Source organism: Olea europaea, chromosome 11, assembly GCF_002742605.1.
Source record: "Olea europaea var. sylvestris chromosome 11, O_europaea_v1, whole genome shotgun sequence".
NCBI classification, from domain to species: Eukaryota; Viridiplantae; Streptophyta; class Magnoliopsida; order Lamiales; family Oleaceae; genus Olea; species Olea europaea.
This window is the reverse complement of record NC_036247.1, coordinates 14,477,469-14,488,435: the sequence shown is the minus strand read 5'-3', so window position 1 is coordinate 14,488,435 and position 10,967 is coordinate 14,477,469. Positions and strand designations below refer to the sequence as shown.

The following is a 10,967-nucleotide window of genomic DNA, read 5'->3' as shown; positions in this document are numbered from 1 at the left end:
GAACTCTAAATAGTGCTCAAATGAATTATTCCACTACTGAAAAAGAATTACTAGCGGTAGTCTTTGCGCTTGATAAGTTTCGATCCTATTTGATTGGCTCTCCCATTACTGTTTTCACAGATCATGCAGCCCTTAAGCACCTTCTTGCAAAGAAAGATGCTAAGGCAAGACTAATACATTGGATCTTGCTTTTGCAGGAAGTTGACATCATTATCAAAGATAAAAAGGGAGTGGAAAATGTTGTAGCAGACCATTTATCAAGGCTGACCTTTGAAGACAACTCAAACACTTTGCCAATTAGAGATGAATTTCCTGATGAAAATTTATTTACTATCTCTTCTCTACCATGGTTTGCTAATATTTAGAATTACTTGGCTGCAGGTGAAATTCCAAAGGAGTGGAGTGCACAGGATAAGAGAAAATTCTTGGTTGAGGTATATAACTTTTATTGGGATGACCTCTGTTTATTTAAGTATTGCCCTGACCAAATATTGAGACGATGTGTTCCTGATGAGGAGATACCTAGTATACTAGATTTTTCCCATACCCAAACTTGTAAGGGCCACTTTTCTACGAAAAAGACTGCGGCAAAAATTTTGCAATGTGATTTTTATTGGCCCACCTTATCTAAAGACACTTAAGCCTATTGTAAATCTTGTGAGATGTGTCAAAAACTAGGTGCCATTTCTCGCTGTAATATGATGTCTTTAAATCCCATTTTGGTAGTTGAAGTGTTTGATTGTTGGGGCATTGACTTTATAAGACCCTTTCTACCCTCTTTTGGCTATTTATACATCATTGTAGCTGTAGACTACTTGTCTAAGTGGGTAGAGGCGGTTGCTTGTGGAGCCAATGACAATAAAACAGTTGTTAAATTCCCTTGAGCCATTAAACACTTCAACTTTGATCTAGAAGAGGGAGGTAAACATGGAAAATTTCAATTGAGTGAATTAGAAGAGTTAAGAAATGACGCCTATAAAAGTTCTAGAATCTACAAGTCAAAAATGAAAATATTTCATGATAAAAATATTGTGAGAAAAAATTTTGAACCAAACCAGAAAGTGTACTTGTATAATTCTAGACTTCATAAGCACCCGGGACAACTCCGCTCTAGGTGGACTGGTCCCTTTGTCGTAACACGAGCTTTTGAGAATGAGGCGGTTGAAATTGAGGACCCCAATGATGGTAGGGTATTCAAAGTGAATGAACAGAGACTCAAAATACTCTATGGGCAACATGTGCCTGCATTGGAAGAAATTACCCTTGCAGACCCGATTTACCACCCATGACACACTTCAGGTACATTTTTCACTTTGTGTTTCTATATATTAGTTTCAGATTAATTTTTTAGTGTGTTTGCATTTTTTTAGTTTATTTTCATTTTCTGCATCACTCTTTCCATTAGAGACTTTAGGCTTCCTATACTTTAACTCATATGATTCTCTTCGGCACTCAAGTGACATCTTTCCTTATCTTTATTTTGCAGACATGTTTTTGCATTGAGAACAATGCAATGTTTAGTTGGGGGGAAGAGTTTAACTTAAATTTTATTGTGAATTGCATGATTTACATGGAATTTTGGTCTAATTTTTTTTGAAGTCCCTAATTCATTACATGTTTTTGAATGACAATATATGCCACTAGGAATTAATATTGTTTATGAAAGTTTGGATGTTGAGATATTTGTTGAATCATTTTGCGCACACAAGCCTTGTGGTAAGATAGTGGTTTAACACATGTAGTTAGAGTAGTTTCTTGCTAAAATTTTCTTGTGAGAGTTAGTGAGGATTGAAAGCCACCTTGTACTAAAATAGCAATGATCATTCATTGATTTTGTGAATTGGAAACTCTTTTAAGAATATATGATTTGTAGTAAAATGGTAAATTACTTGGGAAATGATGAAGGTCAATTTAGGATTAACATATAAGCTTTTCAAGCCTTCTTTTTCAATAATTACAATTCCTAATAGCCATGTTGAGCTATACATACATGTATAGCCTTTTCTTCATACACTCATGTTATACATACTTCTCCACATTGGAGTATAGCCTATCCACGTATTTACCCAACTTTTTACTCCCAAGCGTGTAGTAAGTATTGAATACTTATTTGTGAAAAATAAAATGACAAGAATTAATATGTGCTCAAGCAAAACACCTCTAAAAAAAATATTAAAACAAAAAAATAAAGACAAAAAAAGACCAAAAAAGAGAGAGAGAGAGAGAGAGAGAGAGAGAGAAAAATTGATTGATTTTGGGATTGAAATATTGAAGAGTGTATTAATCAAAAGATGTAATTTATCGAGATACTTTATTAGATGCCTAGCTACATGTCCTTGAATCTTTATATCCTCATTTTCATATAACCTAACCCAAGCCGCATTACAACCATTTACATTGACCATTTTGATCCCAAGTATGATTGTGGTAAGAAAGTGATGAATTTTCATTTGATAGTATGCCTATCATAAAATCAATGTTCGCTTGTTGCTCATTCATAAACATTTAAGCTTCCAAATTCTGAGTGTATCCCTTTCTCAGCTCTATAGAGAGAAAATTGCACTAAACACTTTGATACCCGTGAGTCGTGGAGCTGAACCTTCAACTTAAGACATACTTGATGTTTAATGTGTTAGGGTTGATGGTAAGATGGATATGGCTTGACACACACTCACACATTTGGCAAGTGTTTTTGATATTTTGATGATCATGGCATTGTTAAATTCTTGTGGTGTTGAGTTTGAAAGGGACAAGGCATGTGGTTAAATTGGAACCTAATAATTTCTTTGTATCATGGACCAATCACTCATTTGCTCGTTTTGCATTAAATTGCAAGGGACTAGCAATAAGCAAGTTGGGGGGTGTGATAAGATAGCAAAATATCGTAATTTTTCCCTCTTAATTATTGCATTCGTGTTACTATTTGATACGAAAATGCACTCATTATACTTATGCTTTGATTTAGGTAGCCTTTTGATAGAAAATTTGAAATTTAGAAAAAAAAAGAGCGAAAAAGGACTAAAATGGAAGAAAGTGAAAGTTCAGGGACTAAGTTACAAATAATCCATAATGAGACGGGCTATGGAATGATGATTCAAGAAATCTAGGAGTCAATTGGGTGTAGTTTGAAGTCAAAAGAAGTGAAATATGACCAAAACATCTTCACAAATCAATTCCCAATTGAAAAAGTTACGCATCGGTTTTCAGCCTTATATCGGGACCTATTTTTAACATGGAAAAAGATCGATCTAGAAGATGATGTCTGAATCAAAGTTATAGCCCTTTAAGTTATCTTTTCAACGCAACTTGAATCACCTCAATCAAATATCGAGAGAGAAAGTTATGACCAAAATACTAAAAACTATCTGACGGAGAAAATGGTGACAACTATGCGGTCGCATGATTATAAAGCCCTGCGGTCGCATGTCTGCCTTCCAAGAACCTCTGGGGCCATTTTGGTTGAAACATGCGGTCGCATGGGTATTTTTCGAGGGCGAAATCCCGGATTCCTATTTTGACACGGACACTTATGGAAACTTGTTTGACACACATTTTTAAGCCATAATCTCGACCCAGAACGGGATTCTTCCTCTCCACATCAATTTTCTCTCATCTTGGGTGAAGAAACTACATGGAAGGCTAGAAATCCTTGGTGAAGCAAGGGAGGAACTCGATTGGTATCAATTATTTCAACGTTCTTTCTTGCATGTAATTTATTTATTTTTTCATTGTTAAAAATTCTAGAATTAGATTTCTCATGTTTGTTGGGTATGTTTGAGATTGGGTTAATTCATATTAGATTTTCATGAATTCAATCAAGTTTTTTCATCGAAGGATCGAAGTATTTATTGATTTTCAATTTCAAACCGTTTGTTGGTGTGATCTTTTACTATCATATGCTTAAGGTATATGATCGATTTTGGATCTAATTTCAAAAAACAATTGTGGAATTATGTTGTGTAAGAAATCTAGATTTGGAACTCTTAAGGAATTAAAGAAGGGTTTGAATGTGTAGATTTTCCAATTAAAGTGTTAGCATAAAAAAAACCTTTAATTGAGTATCTTCATGCAAAATTGACGTTGATTGATCCGATCTAATCGAAGAAATTTCGGCGCTTCATTGCTTCATACATTGATTTACATTGTTATTTGAATTCTATTTCAATTGACACGTTACATTTACATAAAATCACAACAAAACCTTAGCTTTTGATTCTTTGATTTATTTTCCACCTCTCTGTGAATACGACACCCCAAAGCTATAATACAACCACCGCGTTATACTTAGGGCGTAATCAGTCACAGTTTATTCGTCGATCACAAGTTTTCAAACTAGTTGATCACAAATTATTTTTTAATCACATATTATTAGAATTTTTAGATCACAAATAACCAAATAGTTGGTCACATACCACTACAACTACATATAACTATGACCATCACCACTGTCATAGCCTAATAGCCCCACCGCCAACAACACAGACACAGACACAACTTTAGCAACCCGCCACCACCGACCGTTTCACTCCATTTTACTTCCGATTGTGAACTGGGTGCAGTGGCAATGCCACTTTATCACCACCATCACTGTCTCCAACAAACTTCTATTTTCAACTTCAAAATCACACCACGACCACCAACAAACCACAATTTTCAACTACAAAATCCCCACTGCTACCGACAAGTTGGAGAAGTTGCTATTGATGATCAACTACAACGACGTCAAGGAGTGGATGCCATCGCATTGAAGTGGAGACATCAAAAAAGTGAAGAGTAGAGGCATGGAAGAAGCAACTGTTGGGAGTGGTAATAGTTACCACCGCCTATAATGGCATCGAGCGACATCAATCTCCGAGTGCCACCTTTCATGAGCTGCTAGCACATGGATAGTGGCATCGCGTGGTGCTGTGTGAGCCACTGTTTAGTGTGGCAGTAGTCACCTCTGGCTACAATGGTGTCAAGCGATGCTGATCTAGATCGCCACCTATGGCGAGGAGTAGTGAGCTACCTGTTGAGAATCTACTTAACATGCATAGCGAAAAATTAAAACAGATTTCGATTCTCACCAAGAATCGCCTTTGTGTTTAGATAGAAATTGTGATAAGATTGTACCTTTTTCAGATTTGCAAACTTTTTTGCTATTCTTTTCATTCCAACAATCTTGATTCGCCACCCAAAGTTGTCCAATTATCCAGCCTCCAACGGTGATCCATACAGATAACAAAATTGTAGCTACCAGGGTTTTCTCCTCTTGAGCTAGCAAGAATAATTGTGAAAAATCACCTGGATTGAAAACCCTAGCCATGTATTTATATAAATCCAAACGGGCGTGGTCCGGTCTGGTCCAATATTTAATTAATCCCAGTAATTAAATCCGATCCGTGAATTAATTAATCCAATTAATTAATTCAAGCCTATAAATAACCAAACCAATTAATTAATTTATCCAACGATTGTTAAATTAATTAATTGACAAATTGCAATCTTCCAATTCTCTTTTGTGTACGACCCATCAGGTTCCCGATCACGATGGCTAACGACGTGAAATATTATTTTGATCTAATCAGAATTGATAAATTAAAACACCCTTTTAATTTATCATCAGTTCACACTCGCCGTCCCAGATTGACATCTATCAATATGTCAGGGCAATACATGTGACATGAAATGTCATGTGGTATGACAAAACTAAAATCGTTCGTTCACCGTAAAACTATAATCCCTTCGTCAATATAATCCGATCAATTACGAGATATGGAAGTGTGTCAATTTCGATTATCGATCATATCTTTCACTCCACTATTAAGTCAATATAAGTCGAAAACTCATTTTCAACTTATGAGTACACTTTGGCCAAGAATTTCGTTATCGACTTAATTGAATGAAACGCAGATCATAATCTCTTACTATCTAAGAGTGACGAATCATCTATTGGTCGTTCACAACCTTCATATGATTATTGACATACCCGAACGATACTGTATTAATAGCTTTTGGCAGAGCAACATCCAACACCATTAAAGCATGACCGTCCTCATATAAGGTACTATGACGACTTCAAGTCAAAAGGACCAATCCCACTATCGAACGTTAGAGATTAACCACTGACACTCAGATAGTTATCCACGTGGAATCTCTTGGCGGGTCTCCAATGTTTTGTTCTATAACAAAACATCCACGTGTTCATTTAAGTGTCACCACACTTTAGTTTGTGAGATCAACTACTTACTTCATAAGTAAGAAATGCTACACGTGATGGTCTATTCGTAATAACGATATTCGTATCTTGTTATTACTTACGACCACAGACGATTTAATATTCAATCAGATGTAATTTGTATCTCACAATCACAACTCCTTGTGATTAACAAATTACGAAGATTTGAATTTACGGACTCTATTATTTATTTAATTGTCTATTAATTAAATAATAGATCTGCCATTAAATTACATTAATTATATATCAAAAGTATTTATGTCCAAAGTTGATTGGACCTAAAGCATAATACTTACACTGCCGACATAGGGGCAGCAGCATCGCGCGGCACTATGTGAGCACTGTGCCGATAGGCGACAGCGTTGTGTGCGGCTGAGCACCACACAGATAGCTTATTTGGTGGTGGTGTGTGGTGGTAAAGAGAAACATAGATATGGAGAAATGTAGAAAGAGAATGGAAATTGGAAAATAATTAGGGTATGTGGTTGTAGTGAGAGACGTGACTTATGAAAAAATAAACTTCATACTATGATTTTTCAAAATCTGCATTGGTGTACTTTCCACATGGAAAATGTTATGTGTACACAATGGTGTACACATAGCATTACACCCCTTCACATGGAGTGAGGTCCATATACAATAAAATATTTGTGAACCCCTTTCTATGTGAGGGGTGTAATGCATTGTGTACACCATAAGGTTTACACATAGCATTTCCCTTTCCACATAGAGATATGAAGCTAACTAGGCTTGCTAGATGGTAAGTGGGCCATTCCATTCATCTCCACAACTATCTCGGCCTAGCCTATTGACACCACGAACATGCCTTGGGGCCCGGGGGTTGAGGGGAGAGGTTAGATTTTATCTTACAAATAAATACTGGTAGAATGCTATATACCAAATAAATATATCGTCCTTTATTTTCAGCTGCAGGGTTGTTGCTAGATATAAAAATACTAAGCTCAATTTTAGAAAGATTTCTGGTCATACATTAATAAGGTTGGTTGTGGTAAGTGTCCCCAAAACATAGACAATTGTAAACAGTATAGAATTTCATTGATAAAGAATCAGAAGATTGTACAATGTACATTAAGATATTGATGTGTCACCTGACTGGTAACTACCATTGTACGGTAGCTATTCATTTTCTGATTTATTATTTTTGTTTAGGTCTTTCTTTAAGCCACATTTATTTGCTCCAGCTAGAAGTATCGGTAGTTTGTGTTTTCAAGTAAAATCAATGTTGAATCTGTTTTTTGCTGTTACTGGGTCGAAAAAGTTGTAACATGGCAAGCAAGATGAGAAAAAAGTTTTCTTTCACGACAAGTGAGAACTCTTTACTCTCACTCGTTAAAAGTGCTTGTAGTGTAAAGACCCTGATTATTACACTAGTATTGTCCACCAAGCATGCTCTATAAACGTCATGTTTGGTGCACAGTGCTGAACAAGAAAAATAAGTTAAAAATTTGCTCATCGTCCATTCGTCCTGCCCACCCAACATGCCGGGTAAAACAGATGTACTCCTAAATAATGAATGTTGCAAGATTTTAAAAAAGGCTTTGTTTTAATGTCCAACCTGATAGCAGTTAGGCCATAAATGATGATCTTAATTGCTCTCATTACATATATTATACATACCTGAACTTTCTTCTGCAATGAATGAAGCTATTACCAAACTTTAGTTGCAAATATTTACTGGCTTTAATTCATCTTGCCAACAAATTTCTAGGGATTTTTACACTTTCTGCCCTCTCCTTTACTACAGTCCAATTCAGTTTAGTTTATACCTCTGACTTTTTATAATGAGTAATCAATTCTGAATTAAATTTCAGTGCTTTTATCTTTCCAATTTGTAGCTATATATATATTGTTCTTGAAGGCACTGAAGCAAAAGCAAACAATTCGAAGCCACAATTCGAAGACTTGGCCTCAAAATTTCAAGTTTTGGTTGAAGAAGTTGCCTACATAAGGTAATCTTGTGTTCTTTATCACTTCATTTTTTTCCCCTTCTTTTCTTATTTAATTTACTATTCCATTGATAAGTTACTTCTTTGTTACCTGGCTGTTAAAAATAAGTAACTTGCTTATTTTCAAACTTATTTATGAGTAACATACTTTTACATCTAAACTTTTTTAAGCTTAGCCCAGTATGCTCTGGCCTGTTATACATACATTATATGAAGTACTTATTGGCGTGTTAGTGGATAATTTTTCATTATTAATCATGTCTAGTCGAGCATATTAAACGTGATTTGTTGCGTAGCTTTCAGGTCATTCAAGAAAATGAATAACAATGCTGAGAGTCCGAAACTTGAGTTGAAACTGAATTTATCCCCACCAAGGGCAAGTCTACAAGTTCAATCCCCCAACAGATCTGTTTCATCTATCGAGATATCGCCTAGAAGTTCATGCATGTCCCAGGAAGGCAGCCCGGACGACACTTACTTGAGCAGCCCTGAGGCCACTTCCATGATGCTGGTTGGGTGTCCTCAATGTCTCATGTACGTCATGCTATTCAAGGAGGATCCAAAATGCCCCAAATGTAAGAGCACTGTTTTGCTTGACTTTCAGCATGAAGACGGGAACAAGAAATCTAAGAAGTGAAGAGCAATGTATCCTCTCTTGAATCTCAATCAAGGGATGTTTCTAGTACTCTTAGGATTTAGGTTTTGTCTAGTACTCTTTAGGATTTAGGTTTTGTTAAATTTGTAAAAACGCATTAGTAACCTAGTCATGAAATGTTTGGTACGTTAAACTGCACTGTATTAGACGTCGTTAAGCAGGTGGAACAAATGAAATGTTTGATGACTATATTTCTAGTACTGTCATTTATTTTCATCGTGAGAAATTTTCGATGTAATTTTAAAGACGTTTTATATGTTGGATTAAGGTTTATGTCCCTTATCATATGGAGTCACGCTTCTTAATTAATATGAATCTATATTCTATAACTAACTCTAAATTTTAAGTGATCTTATTTAGGATGAGGCCAATGAACATTGATTACATCTCTGTCGATGTACTCAATTAACATGGTGGGTAACCTACCTTTCTATTACTAATTTAAGTCTGAACATTTTTTTCCAGCAACAATTAGAATCTGATTCCCAATCCCACGGGGGAACTCTGCCTTGAACTAGTCCGGACTTTTGTTTATTTATTTTATTTTAATTCTTAATATTTAATTGCATTTGAAAATAAAAAGAATTAAATTAAAAAAGAATAAATAAGTAAATGAGGATATTTTAATCCTCTCTTGTCTTTGTCCCTGTGTTTCAGAAATCCTGATGAGGCGAGAACAGGGATATTATTACCCCTGCTCAATAATCAACTATAAATTTAGATGAACTTAGAAAACAAAAAAAATTATAAATTCAAATTACCATTTTAGTAAAAGAATAATAGATTTTAAGAAATGAATTGAAAATAATGTTATATTTAAGGATGGTGATTATGAGAATTAATTTTTTGACCTTTAAAAAGAAAAGTGAGACCTATTTGTGAGTGAAGAAATAAAAAATGACGATTGAAATAGTAAAATAACGATCCAAAAATTAATTTTTTTGGATGAAAAATTACTACCAAATAGAGGCTAAATATACTATGTATTATTTTAAACGCAATATTAGCGTTTTTAATGTTGATATGAGTTAAACAATTAAAGAAGAAATCAGTAAGTTAACAAGTCAATAAAATTAGGTAATATGGAGGAACCTTTTCAGTTGGTCCTCGTATTATTGGAACTAATTTTTTCATTGTGCATGGAAATGTGAATCCTGAAGTTCACATGATCGGAATGTTACATTATTGGCGAAACGGAATGAGGGAATATATATATATATATAATATATACACTTTTATGCTTTCAAATGAATGTAAAACAAACCTCCAGTGTACAAATTTCTAAGATTCATTGATTGCATCAATTGTGACCAAAGAGAGATGGGGAAAGCTAATCAAATGAAAAAAGTGTTGGTTTAAGTTGTGAGTAACTATTTAATTCATCCACTCAAATTATGTACTCAAGGAAAGACACACCCCACCTCTCTGAGAATTTTATAAAAACAACCAAAATTGTGAATAAAAGTTCCATATACAAGTAGGATTAAGTGACAGTCCAGGAGCTTCTACGCAGATTAGACACCCACCTAGCCTATTAGGTTCCTAGGGTCAGCCAACATGCTAGGCATTGAAAAAGGAGACCGAGAAATCCATGTCTTATATTAATTCTACAAGTTAAGGTTTTGTATATCTTGTTTCTCAGCTCTTCATCAGTCATCTTAGTCCGAGCATAACCTTAGACTACAAAATTCTGTATGAGTATAATTGGAAGAAAAATTAGAAAAGGGAAATTTTCCTGCTCCAAAAATTTTGCAACTGAACCTTGTGCACAAATCATTTGGAGATTTTTACTGATAGGCACTAATGCTACCAAAAATCGTACCTATTGATTTTTCGAGCTTGAGGATTTTGAATGAGCACGATCATAGTCTTCTGGTTCCTGAAACAAAGGCAACGAGGTGTGTTCTCGTCGTCCGATGGGTTTTGCTTGACACTGCTAGGTTTTGGTGAGGGTCAGGCCTATTTTCTGTCATTGGAGAGAGATAGGCAGATGTTAGAAAATCTCGAGCCTCTTGTATATGATCTTGACGACATCCTCGGGGATGACGTCCTCAACCTCGCACATGTGAAAGGCGTCGAGGGTAGGATATTTTCCTTTCGTTTTCTATAACCGACCTCTGTATATTGA

At 35.2% G+C, this 10,967-nt stretch overlaps 1 long non-coding RNA gene across 1 annotated transcript; it reads left to right on the top strand.

The window, feature by feature from the left end:
- The first annotated feature begins 7,908 nt into the window (after positions 1–7,908).
- On the top strand, positions 7,909–9,028 carry LOC111404912. The gene is made up of 2 exons (XR_002704709.1): positions 7,909–8,187; positions 8,481–9,028. It is a non-coding gene; the product is annotated as an uncharacterized LOC111404912 (long non-coding RNA).
- Positions 9,029–10,967: the final 1,939 nt, after the last annotated feature.